The sequence below is a fragment of the Herpailurus yagouaroundi genome, unplaced genomic scaffold, assembly GCF_014898765.1.
Source record: "Herpailurus yagouaroundi ecotype Mexico unplaced genomic scaffold, PumYag 140, whole genome shotgun sequence".
Lineage (NCBI taxonomy): Eukaryota > Metazoa > Chordata > Mammalia > Carnivora > Felidae > Herpailurus > Herpailurus yagouaroundi.
Window position 1 is genome coordinate 23426289 of NW_024412395.1, and position 10843 is coordinate 23437131.

The following is a 10843-nucleotide window of genomic DNA, read 5'->3' on the forward strand; positions in this document are numbered from 1 at the left end:
TCTCTCTCCCTGTCTCTCTGCCCTTCCCCCCTCTCTTTGTCTCTCAAAATAAGTAAATAAACTTCCAAAAAAATTTTTTAAGCCAATATTCCTATAGAGAAGGAAGCAAGAATGAGAGAGATATAAGATCAACTAATGCCTCTACATTTTGTATGAGATTCTATCTATTGCCACAAAGCATGAATAAACATTGGGAGATCTTTCAGAGCTTTCAACAGATATGTGGCATGAATAAGGTCTCATTTTACAAAGACCACTTTCATGGTTATATTAATGAATTAAAGGTGGGTCAAGAATCAATGTGGATGACCTCTCACAACCCAGTAATTACACTCCCAAGTAACTACCCAAAGGAAATGAAAATATATGTCCCCACAAACATTTGCACATGAAGCTAGTATTATTCCTAATAGCCAAAAAGTGGAAATAACTCAAATGTCCATCAACTGATATATGGAGAAACAAAACGTGATATGTTCACCTCATGGAATACTATTCAGAAATAATAAGGTATGAAATACTGATGCATGCTACAACATAAAGGAACCTCAAAAGCATTATGCTAAATGAAAGAAGAAAGAAAAAAAAAAGACCACATATTATATAATTAAATTTAAATGAGATATCTAGTATAGGCAAATATATAGATAGAGACAGATAAGCAGTTTTCTGGGGGAGGGGGGTAGTAGGGCCAATGGGGGTTTACTGTAAATGGACATGAAGAATCCTATTTGAGGGATGAAAATCTCCTAAACTGGATTATGATGATGGTTGAACAATTTAGGAATTTATTAAAAATGATGAATTGAATAGTTAAAAACAGGTGAATTTTATGATATGTAAGTTATACCTCAAAATAGTTGTTAAAAACAAAAGTGATATGGGTATATTTGAAAGTTACTTAAGAAATACAGTGGTCTCGATGTTAGGATTGACTTGGCTATAAACATCATGGGAGAAACCATGTGTATATTTCTGGCAAGAACAATAGTGTGGATTGTGGATCAGATTGTGCAGTGAGGGAATAATTCTGACCGTTTTAAGCACAGCCTAATTATTTCACCTTTACAAGTCATTACTCTTCTACTAAAACATTGGCAGTGTCAGCTCTTAGAAATACAGCTAAAATACAAAATCTTAACATTGCATCTAGCACCATCTTCCATTCACAACTGCTTTTTTTTTTTAAGTTTTTTATACACAACAAATCCATGCCAAAGTGTAGACTATGAAGATTTCTCTCGTAATCCTAGGTACAGTAGATGCATGGTGAGTTTCAGTTCTATGGTGCCCAAGCAACTCCATAGAAATTAACAAATGTGTAATGCTGATCTGAGACAGTGGCATACCCTCTTGACTTAGAAGAGACATAGACTTTATACATAAACCTCTAAGCACTCATAAGAAAAGGAAGAAGGAAAAGAACACATAGACACACACATTACAGAGATCTTATTCCAATCAAAAATGTATTCTAAGAAAAACATGCTATGTATCTTCCTTCTACTTTCATTCATATATTTTGGTTTGGGCCCAAGACAACTCGCATGTTTGGATTATTAGTCTTACTGCTAAATAACATACAAAAATATACAGACAAGAATAGACTGTAATTTGCATCTTTTTTTTACCACGTGGCAAGTTTTTTCACATTATTCAATCTTTACTACATCACAATACACAACACTTTATTCCTTTTAGAATTAAATGTAGTGCAGATACAAAAGGAAAATCAAATCCCTAAATATGAGAGACAGCAAATTATTATTTCTCAATTACAGTAAGAGGCATTTGTTCTGAACATTGGAAACTCGGTGTTTTCTTATACGGATAATCAGAAGTAAATCTTCTATGGAACCATTGTGTTCCCACTTATACACACACACAAAAAAAACATTTTATTGCATATATTTTCCCTTAAATAGTAATAATAATAATAATATTTACTGAATGCTTACTATGTGCCAAATTTATAAATGATAATACACACACAAACACACATACACACACATTAAATCTTCAGTATAATTGTGTAAAGTAGGTACTGTTATTTTTCTTAGCTTATATTTAAGGAAACTGAAGCATAGAATAGTCAGAACTGCTCAGGTCACATGCCTAATAAATGGCAAGGCAAAGATACAACCGGAGGCTTTCTGCCTCCAAGGCTCACATGTTTAACTACTATGCAATATGCCATGCTTCTCCTGCAACTTTATAATTTCTTCCTATACTTTTAAAAGTTACTTCTTTACCCAACCAACCACTCAAACTGGTGTAGGTTTTAGGGTTTTAGAAATCCCAGTTCTTAGCATTACACATATTTTAAGGCTTGAATTCTCTGTGTTTTTATTTTCTTATCCTTTGCTTCACCTGAACTCCAGAATTACTATCTAAAGTGGAAAATACACTTGCTTTGGAAAAGAGATGTCTGGACTAAGAAAAGGAGGTAATCAGAAATACTTGGTCCAGTGATTTTTCACAGGACTTATTTGACCCATGATAAAATCTCATTCATTTGTACAATCAATTTTGAATTTTATGTCTGCTGATTAATGAAGTTATGAAACTGCATGATATATGTTGGAAACTACAATATATTTAACATTAATGAAGAATAACACTTAAAGCAACGAATATTAAGAGACCAGTCAGGAGAAAGAAAATGCTTTATGTGGTATTTTTTAAATGCCTGTTTTATTCTGAAGATACTTTATACATAACTAAATGTTTTAAGCATGGAAGTGATAAGGTAATATTTGCATTTTTAGAAAGATTGCTTTGATTATAGAATAGCATTTTAATTTGAAACAGTACATGGAGCTATGTCAGAGGCGGTTGCCATCGTCAAGGTGAATGATGATTAAAACCTGTATTAGAAGAGAATAGTGATGATGGAGGGGTAATTCTATAAGAAATATTTCAGAAGTAGAATCTGAAATATTGGGCATTTTATTGCATGTAGGAAAGAGTGAAGAATGAAGTATAATTCCAGGTAATTAGATTGAATGACTCATTGAATAGAAGGGCCTTTAAGAGAAGGAGGATAATATTCTTTAGTGTCTATACATGATTCTCTGTAACAAAATAGAATTTCAAATAAAGGGAAGTTGAGTTAATTCTAGAAAGAATTATAAAAGGAAGGTATTGGGGCACCTGGGTGGCTCAGTCAGTTAAGCATCTGACTTCGGCTCAGGTCATATCTCACAGCTCATGAGTTCGAATCCAGCATCAGGCTCTGTGCTGACAACTCAGACCCTGGAACCTGCTTCAGATTCTGTGTCTCCTCTCTTGCTCTATCCCTCCCCTGCTCACGCTCTGTCTCTGTCTCTGTCTCTGTCTCTCTCTCTGTCTGTCTCAAGAATAAATATTAAAAAAAATAAGAATAAAAAAAGGAAGTATCGACTTTCTATTGCTATACAGAGGTAACAGCATATTTTCAACTCCTCTCAAACGCTATCCTGATTACTTTTGAAATGATAAATTCGAACAATATTCTTAACAGTTTTAGAGTTCCAAGTGTTACCATCATTTCACACCACTTGCATCAAATAACAAAGCAGAAAGGAATATGATACCTCAATGGGGATTTATTTTACAGGAAAAAAGTTTTATATCAAAATTTTTTTAAATCTTTATTTATTTTTGAGAGAGAGAGAGAGAGAGCAAGAGAAGAGCAGAGAGAGGGAGACACAGAATCTGAAGCAGACTCCAGGCTCTGAGCTGTCAGCACAGAGCCCGACGCAGGGCTCAAACTCACGGATCCGAGATCATGACCTGAGCCAAAGTCAGACTCTTAACCAACTGAGCCACCCAGGTGCCCCTACCTGAAAAAAAGTTTTAAAAGATTTTATAAACACCAGTGTGTAAGCTACTTTTAGAATTTCAATAAGTCCCTTCCCTTTCAAGTTTATTTAGCAAACAATAATTGAGCCACTATTATGCATTTGGACACCTGCCTGGCTCTGAAGAAATAGTCAGTGGAATTGCCTCGGTCTTATCCAAATGCAAGCACAGACTGGTGAATCAACCTCCCTGCATTCCCCATCAAACTGTTCCTCCTTCTGATTCCTACAGTTTATGTGCTGCTACCCTTTTAGACTGATTAGAGATTTCAACTTTCTATATCTCTTCATCATATGTTTAAAAAGTTGATAATCTCGGCATAGATTCATATTCTGCCTCATATCATAAACCAGTAAAACATAAGGATCATGTCTGTGACTATTACACATACAGTATTTTGTGCATTTACTTATTTAAAAGCATTCTTTTTATAAAATAATTATTTTTCCTTTAGATATTGAAATATTACACAAGGTTTATATGTATAATTTATGAACATTTATTTTAAATGCCACAAATGTGATGCTTTTTTGAGCCATTATACCCACTTCACAAAATAGGAACTTGAAATTCAGAGTGGTCACAGAGCGAGATCTTTCCACAATATTAATCCATATGAAAGTGCCACAAAATATTCTTGCCCTGCTAAAATACACTTTTATAGCATAATTAATTGATTTCTTTTCCCCCTGCGTATCAATCCTGATTATCTTTGTGCACTTCAAGAAGCAAAAACATGTGAGACTCTTAAAAATTCCAATCAGAGGCATGACTTTGGCATTGCCAACTTTCCCACAGAAACTGTGTTAAGATTATTAACACCTATTTAATGTTTCAAGTAACAGCTATGACACTTTTACATTTTATTGGTGCAGCTTTTTGTCCATTTTAGGCTTTTGCAGTCTTTTTATTTCTTCCAAAAGACTACAAAAAAAATGTTCTTCAAGTTTATATTTTTCCAGAGAATTAAGAAGTATTATCGCTAGTATTAAGTTCGCCAAATAATGTATTGCTTTTCTTAGAAAAAAAAAATGTGACTTTTGGGTATCTAAGTTAATCATGCCCAAAACTTTAAAAATTTTTATCCCTTTTTTCTTAAAAAAAAAAAAAAAAAAAAAGAAAAGCAAGAGAGAGAGAGAGAATATGAGGGAAAAGTAGAATAAAAATTGCATTCTTGCATCTGAAATGACCACAGGTATGCAATTTTCAAAGCTGCTGTTTCTGTCTCCACCACTACAATGCTAACTTTCTGAAACATAATTGTGGCTGTGAGCTTCTCAACACGGCAGGGTTGAGTGACAAATAACAGATGATAAAACATATGTATTCTTTGGGACTGAACCACAAAGCATAATCCCATCAGTGGAGTATAACAGAAGTTCAGATGGAGATAGTAACTTTTGATTCATTTAACTCAAGTTTCTAATTTCATACATGATGAAACTGAAGCCAAGAGAAATGGAATTAGTTAATCACGTCTTTATTTGTCACAATCCATGCAATATATAGCAACGAAACCTTACTGCTACCTCTTATGTCTGACACTAATATACTTTTCATGCTGGCGTTTGGCCAAAGAATGGAAATGAAGAATGAGATATTTTAAAATTGTTCTTCAGGATAAAATAAATCTATAATCAACAAACATTTACTGAATGCATACTATATCTGACTCTATAAGTTGCCAATTATAGTGACTCATGAAAGAGATTACTTCAGTAAGATTCTTAAACTCAGATTATGGTTAGAGTTTGCTTGATTCCCTTCTTTCCCTCTCTCCGACTGTGATAAAAGACAGCATTGAAACATCATATCCAAAGATCATATCCTGTCAATGAATTTTATTTCAATTTCCAAAGGGATTTTGTATGGGTGCATTCATTAATTACATTTGAGCCATGTTTTTAAAATATTTTACCTTACCTGAATGTCTTTCATATAAGATTCCCCAAGGATACCACAAATGAGCAACAGTCACTTTCAAGTTTCAAAACAGTTCTGCTCAACTGACTAATGGGGTTTAAAGGTCCCTAAATCAAGATGATATAAAACTCACTGGACTTCTGAGCAGGCAATCACTGTAAACTTTTGAAACAAGAGTGTAATCGTCATTGGAGTTGGCTATAATAAAGGAAAGATGGAAGTAGGTCTTAAGGGAATGAGTTACAAAACACAGACCTGCACCTGTGTGTGGAGTTTTAGCATTTCAGAAGTGAGAGGAAAATTAGCTGTCACTTATTGTAAATTACTTCCCACTACAAGTGAAGAAATTGGGGCCAAGAGAGGGCAAGGGACATATTCCACTCATAGAGCTAGGTAGAAGAGAAGCAAGTATTAGAGTCTGTTTATTCTGATTTTAATAATTACAGCTGTATAAACATCGAATGTGCTTCTTTGTGAAGCAATCTACTATAAAATATATCATTGGTTCATTTGTGATTACATTGAGTTTAATCTGCTTTCCTGAAATGTTGATACAGTCATCACAAAGTTAACCTAAAGACACCCACATGAGAACTCCTTCATATGTGAAGATATCCTTAATATCTATACATTTCCCCTATTCCCTCCCTTTTGCTTTCAGTGAACCTTATACATTTCACTTTGCCATTGTGACCTGACTTAAACACAGTAAAACTATAACCACTCTTAAATTTCCTCCCTTTAAAACTGTTTTTTTTTTCATATAGGGAAAAAAAAAAAAAACCCTTTCATTTTAATTCACACTGAGTTTACAGTCAAATGAAACCCCTAAGTAACAGAAGTACAAAATCTGTGGATTGGAATGGGGCATTAACCATCATCTCATTTAGCTACCCGTTTATGCTTGAATCTCCCCTACAATATCCCCCTTGAAGTGGCTATCCCCTGCCTACATTTGAACATTTCCAATGATAGCCTACATATTACTTCTCAAGAGAGCTTGTTTGATATTCAAATAGCTCTAGCTACTAGCTTTTCCTTATTTTGTGCTGAAATCCATGTCCCTGTAGTATATAAAAACTGATCCTAGTTTGCATTCTTGGGATCATATAGCCTCATCGCAATACTTCAAATATTTACAAGCAGCTGTCTCGTTCTCTCTGAATCTTTCCTTCTCCAAGCGAAATATTCCTTATTTCCCTCAACTATTCTTACATAATAAGGTTTAGAGTCTCCCTTAACTCTCTTGATTGTCTAATTTCTGTTCTCTGAAACAAACTCAATTTGTTTTTAACTCATTTCAAGTACAGCATACGGAATGAAAAGTGTTTCTACAGATACATCTGGCTACTGCCAAATATTCTACTTAATATAGGGAGAGCAACAGAATCCAAGATAGTAATTTTCTTCTTGATGACTTCTGCCTTCTAATGATTCATATGAAACTCGCTAATGGCTAAATCTCTCACATCTTTTTGTGGATGTCCTGCTGCTAAGCTGCATCTTCCCAATCCTAAATCTCTGCTATTAGAATTTTAGAACCAAGTACTAACCTCTATCAATTCACCTTAAATTACCCTTTCTTAAATTTATCCTTGGGTTTTACTTGTCATGTTATGGAGGAGAGAGATCCTGATTTAGTCCTTGATATATCTATTATTCCTTCCACTCCATTTTGTCAGATAGTAGTATAAACCTTTGATTTATTTATGAATAAGTCATTGCCTTTAATTTTTTTAATGTTTATTTATTTTTGAGAGAGAGAGAGAGAGAGAGAGAGAGAGAGAGAGAGAGAGAAAGCAAGCAGGGGAAGGGCATAAAGAGAGGGAGACACAGAATCCGAAGCAGGCTCTAGTCTCTGAGCTGTCAGCGCAGAGCTTGATATGGGGCTCAAACTCACGAACCATGAGATCATGACCTCAGCTGAAGTCAGCGACTTAACTGACTGAGCCACCCAGGTGCCCCATATCATTGCCTTTAAAAAATACAAAGAAGAACAAAATAGGGCTATGTGTAAAGTCCTGCAGTACATGCCTAGAAACTTCTCTTTTGTCTATAATTCCATTCATCAATCATATGGACCTTTCTTCAAATAAAATATAGTATGAAAGTACAATTAAAGTAGAGCTAATCTTGTTGAAGATCTGTGCATATGAATGTACACACACACACACACACACACACACATTCTCTCTATCTTCTGGTCTTCTCTGGCTCAGTGACATTCTTCAAAGTACCTCCATGGGATCTTTAGGGAACTTTGCAACACAGTTTGAATCACAACAATAATCACATTTTGAAAATTATTCTCCTATAAGCAATGGTTCCAATCTGTAGTCTCTTGAATACAAGATTATCATGAGATACTAACAAACATCTAATAGGAATGAAGTTATATTATATATTCTTCCCCAAATTAATCTTTAAGTAAATTTCAATAAAATTCCCAATGGAATTTTATTTTCAAATGGATAAAATGTTAAGGTTCATGTGAAAAAAAAATAAATTCACAAACTTACAGAAAAAATGTGAAAACAAATAATCATAAAGCTATAAAATTAAAACAGTAAGAGTGACACTTGATATCCAAATACATATAGCTATTTTTGTGCACATATTTACATAGTTGGGGAGAATAATGGATTATTTACTAAATGGTATAACGATTGGAAATCCATTTAAAAAAATAACTTAGCTATTTCACCAAAATAAATTCCAGATAGAATAAAGGTTTTTATGTTGAAATAACTCATAATTGTTAGGATGAAATGTAAGCGACTGTTTATATCTCTAATGCATTAGCCCAATGGCAGAAACCACAAATTAATGTGACTAATTTAGAAGTCATATTTGAGAAAAATAGAACATAATTAAAAATCAAACTGCATAAAAGAACAAGATTAGAAATGACACAAACAGCTTTACAAAAAAATAAAATAATTTCCCCAACCATACAAGAAAATTAATATAAAACATAGGCAATTCATAAAAGAGGAACTACAAATGAGCAATAAATCTGAGAGTCATCAATCTCTCTGCAATTAAACTGACAACAAGATAGATTTTCCATAACTTACATTGCCAAATTTTTAGAAGATTGCTAATACAGTATTGATGCGTCAGAAAATGGGTACTTTTTTTCCTCTCTACTTGAAAGTAATAGATGAACTTTTGGGTGAGGCCAATTGGAAAACAAGTTTGTGTCAAATCTGCAGTAGCCATACAATGAATAATAAAAGTGATGTTAAAAGATAATACAGGAGCATAATTATGATAATTATCATAACTAATGCAGAATGATAGAAACATGACAGAATAAAGGTAGATTGTATCCCATTTCAGTTAACAGTACATATAAAAACAAATGTGTCTATCTTTTACCTCTTTAGAAAAATCAGCCTCAGACTTTGCCTTCTGTATCCCATTCTTCACTTATACTCAAAAATTTATAACATTTTCTTTAAAATTTTTAGTTATAAATAAGAATTTTTTTGTCACTTAGGGATGCAAATAATCAATTAAAACAAAATACTTGAGGCTAAAAACTAATACTATATTGAGTTCAATATGTTTTATAAAACACTCCAATTATTAAAAATATACATGATGTATTATCAGTACTGTTGAAGTCTGGTAGGTGATGGCAAACCATAAACACCGAAAATCTCTAACTTTCCTAATCTATCATTTTCTTATACCTGACCTCAATAACATGGGGAGCCACACATCATTATTTTCCTAATTTTGTATTTAATTACTACCAATCATGTAGTGTTTACTATGTACCACATACTTCAGCATTGGAGACATTAACTTGTTTCTCTACTTGTATTATAAATTTTACATATATTACTTCATTTCAATTTTTCACAGTAACTGGTTAGGTAGATTTTATTATCCTCTTTTTTTAATGCAAAAAAAAAAGGCTTTGAGGGATTAAGAATTTTCTAAAGATTTATTACACAAATATATAAAGGACAGAACTAAGACTGAAAGTCCAGTGTGTCCTTCTCTAGAGTTTGGGCCTCACTCTAACATGCTGTGCTGTGTTACAGGAATCACTCTACCTAAGTGAGTTACAAAGAAAGGACATAATGGTAGGACCATTTATACTAAAATAAAATAAAAATCTGTTGCAACTGAGAACTCAGAGTTTCTGTCTTGGAAAAAATTTAAAAAAAGGAGAGAGAGAGAGAGTGAGAGGGGGGGGGGGGAGGGGGTGGATCTGGATCTCATTACCTAAGAAAAGAAAGCAAACTAATTTATTCAATCTATGTGAGCAGCAATCTACCTTGATGAGAAGCTCTGGACTGGGAAGGTGTTCTAGTCCGTTTTCCTATTCGTGATACCTCAGGCAAATACCTGGACTTTGTACACAATGTTTAAGATGCAAAATGAACATGGTGCATCAATCTCCAACTAATAAAGTTTCAATCACATTCTGATCCAAGAGGAAAAGGAGACACCTTAAATCCATAAATGGATAATTTTATCTATTATGTGTTCATCAAGTTAAAAGACAGTAGTAACCTTCTGTAGAATTTCAATTACTCTTTTGTCAAAAACCATAGGATAATGTAAAGACTATGAGATTCAGCATATGAAAGATCTGTTTAAATTCAAATTCACTGTTCTTTATGTGGGCAGCTGTATTCCCTAAACTGTAAGCCAAATGAAAACACAGACCAAGTCTACATTCTTTATTACTGATTACCAGAAACTAGTACAATGCTTATTACAGGTGGGTGTTCAACAAAAGGAAAAAACAATTAATAAATGAAGTTAACTCTTTAAATCAAAATGTAGCTAGTAATACCTACATCACAGGGTTGTTCAAGAATGACTTAGATAATACATATAAAGAAAGAGCTTAATAAAGTGTCTGTCAGATAGTTATTTCTTTAATGCTTATTTATTTTTGAGAGAGAGAGAGAGAGAGAGAGAGAAAGCAGGGGAGGGGAGAGAGAGACAGAAGGGAAGGGAAGGGAAGGGAAGGGAAGGGAAGGGAAGGGAAGGGAAGGGAAGGGAAAAGAAGAGAAGAGAAGAGAAGAGAAGAGAAGAGAAGAGAAGAGAAGAG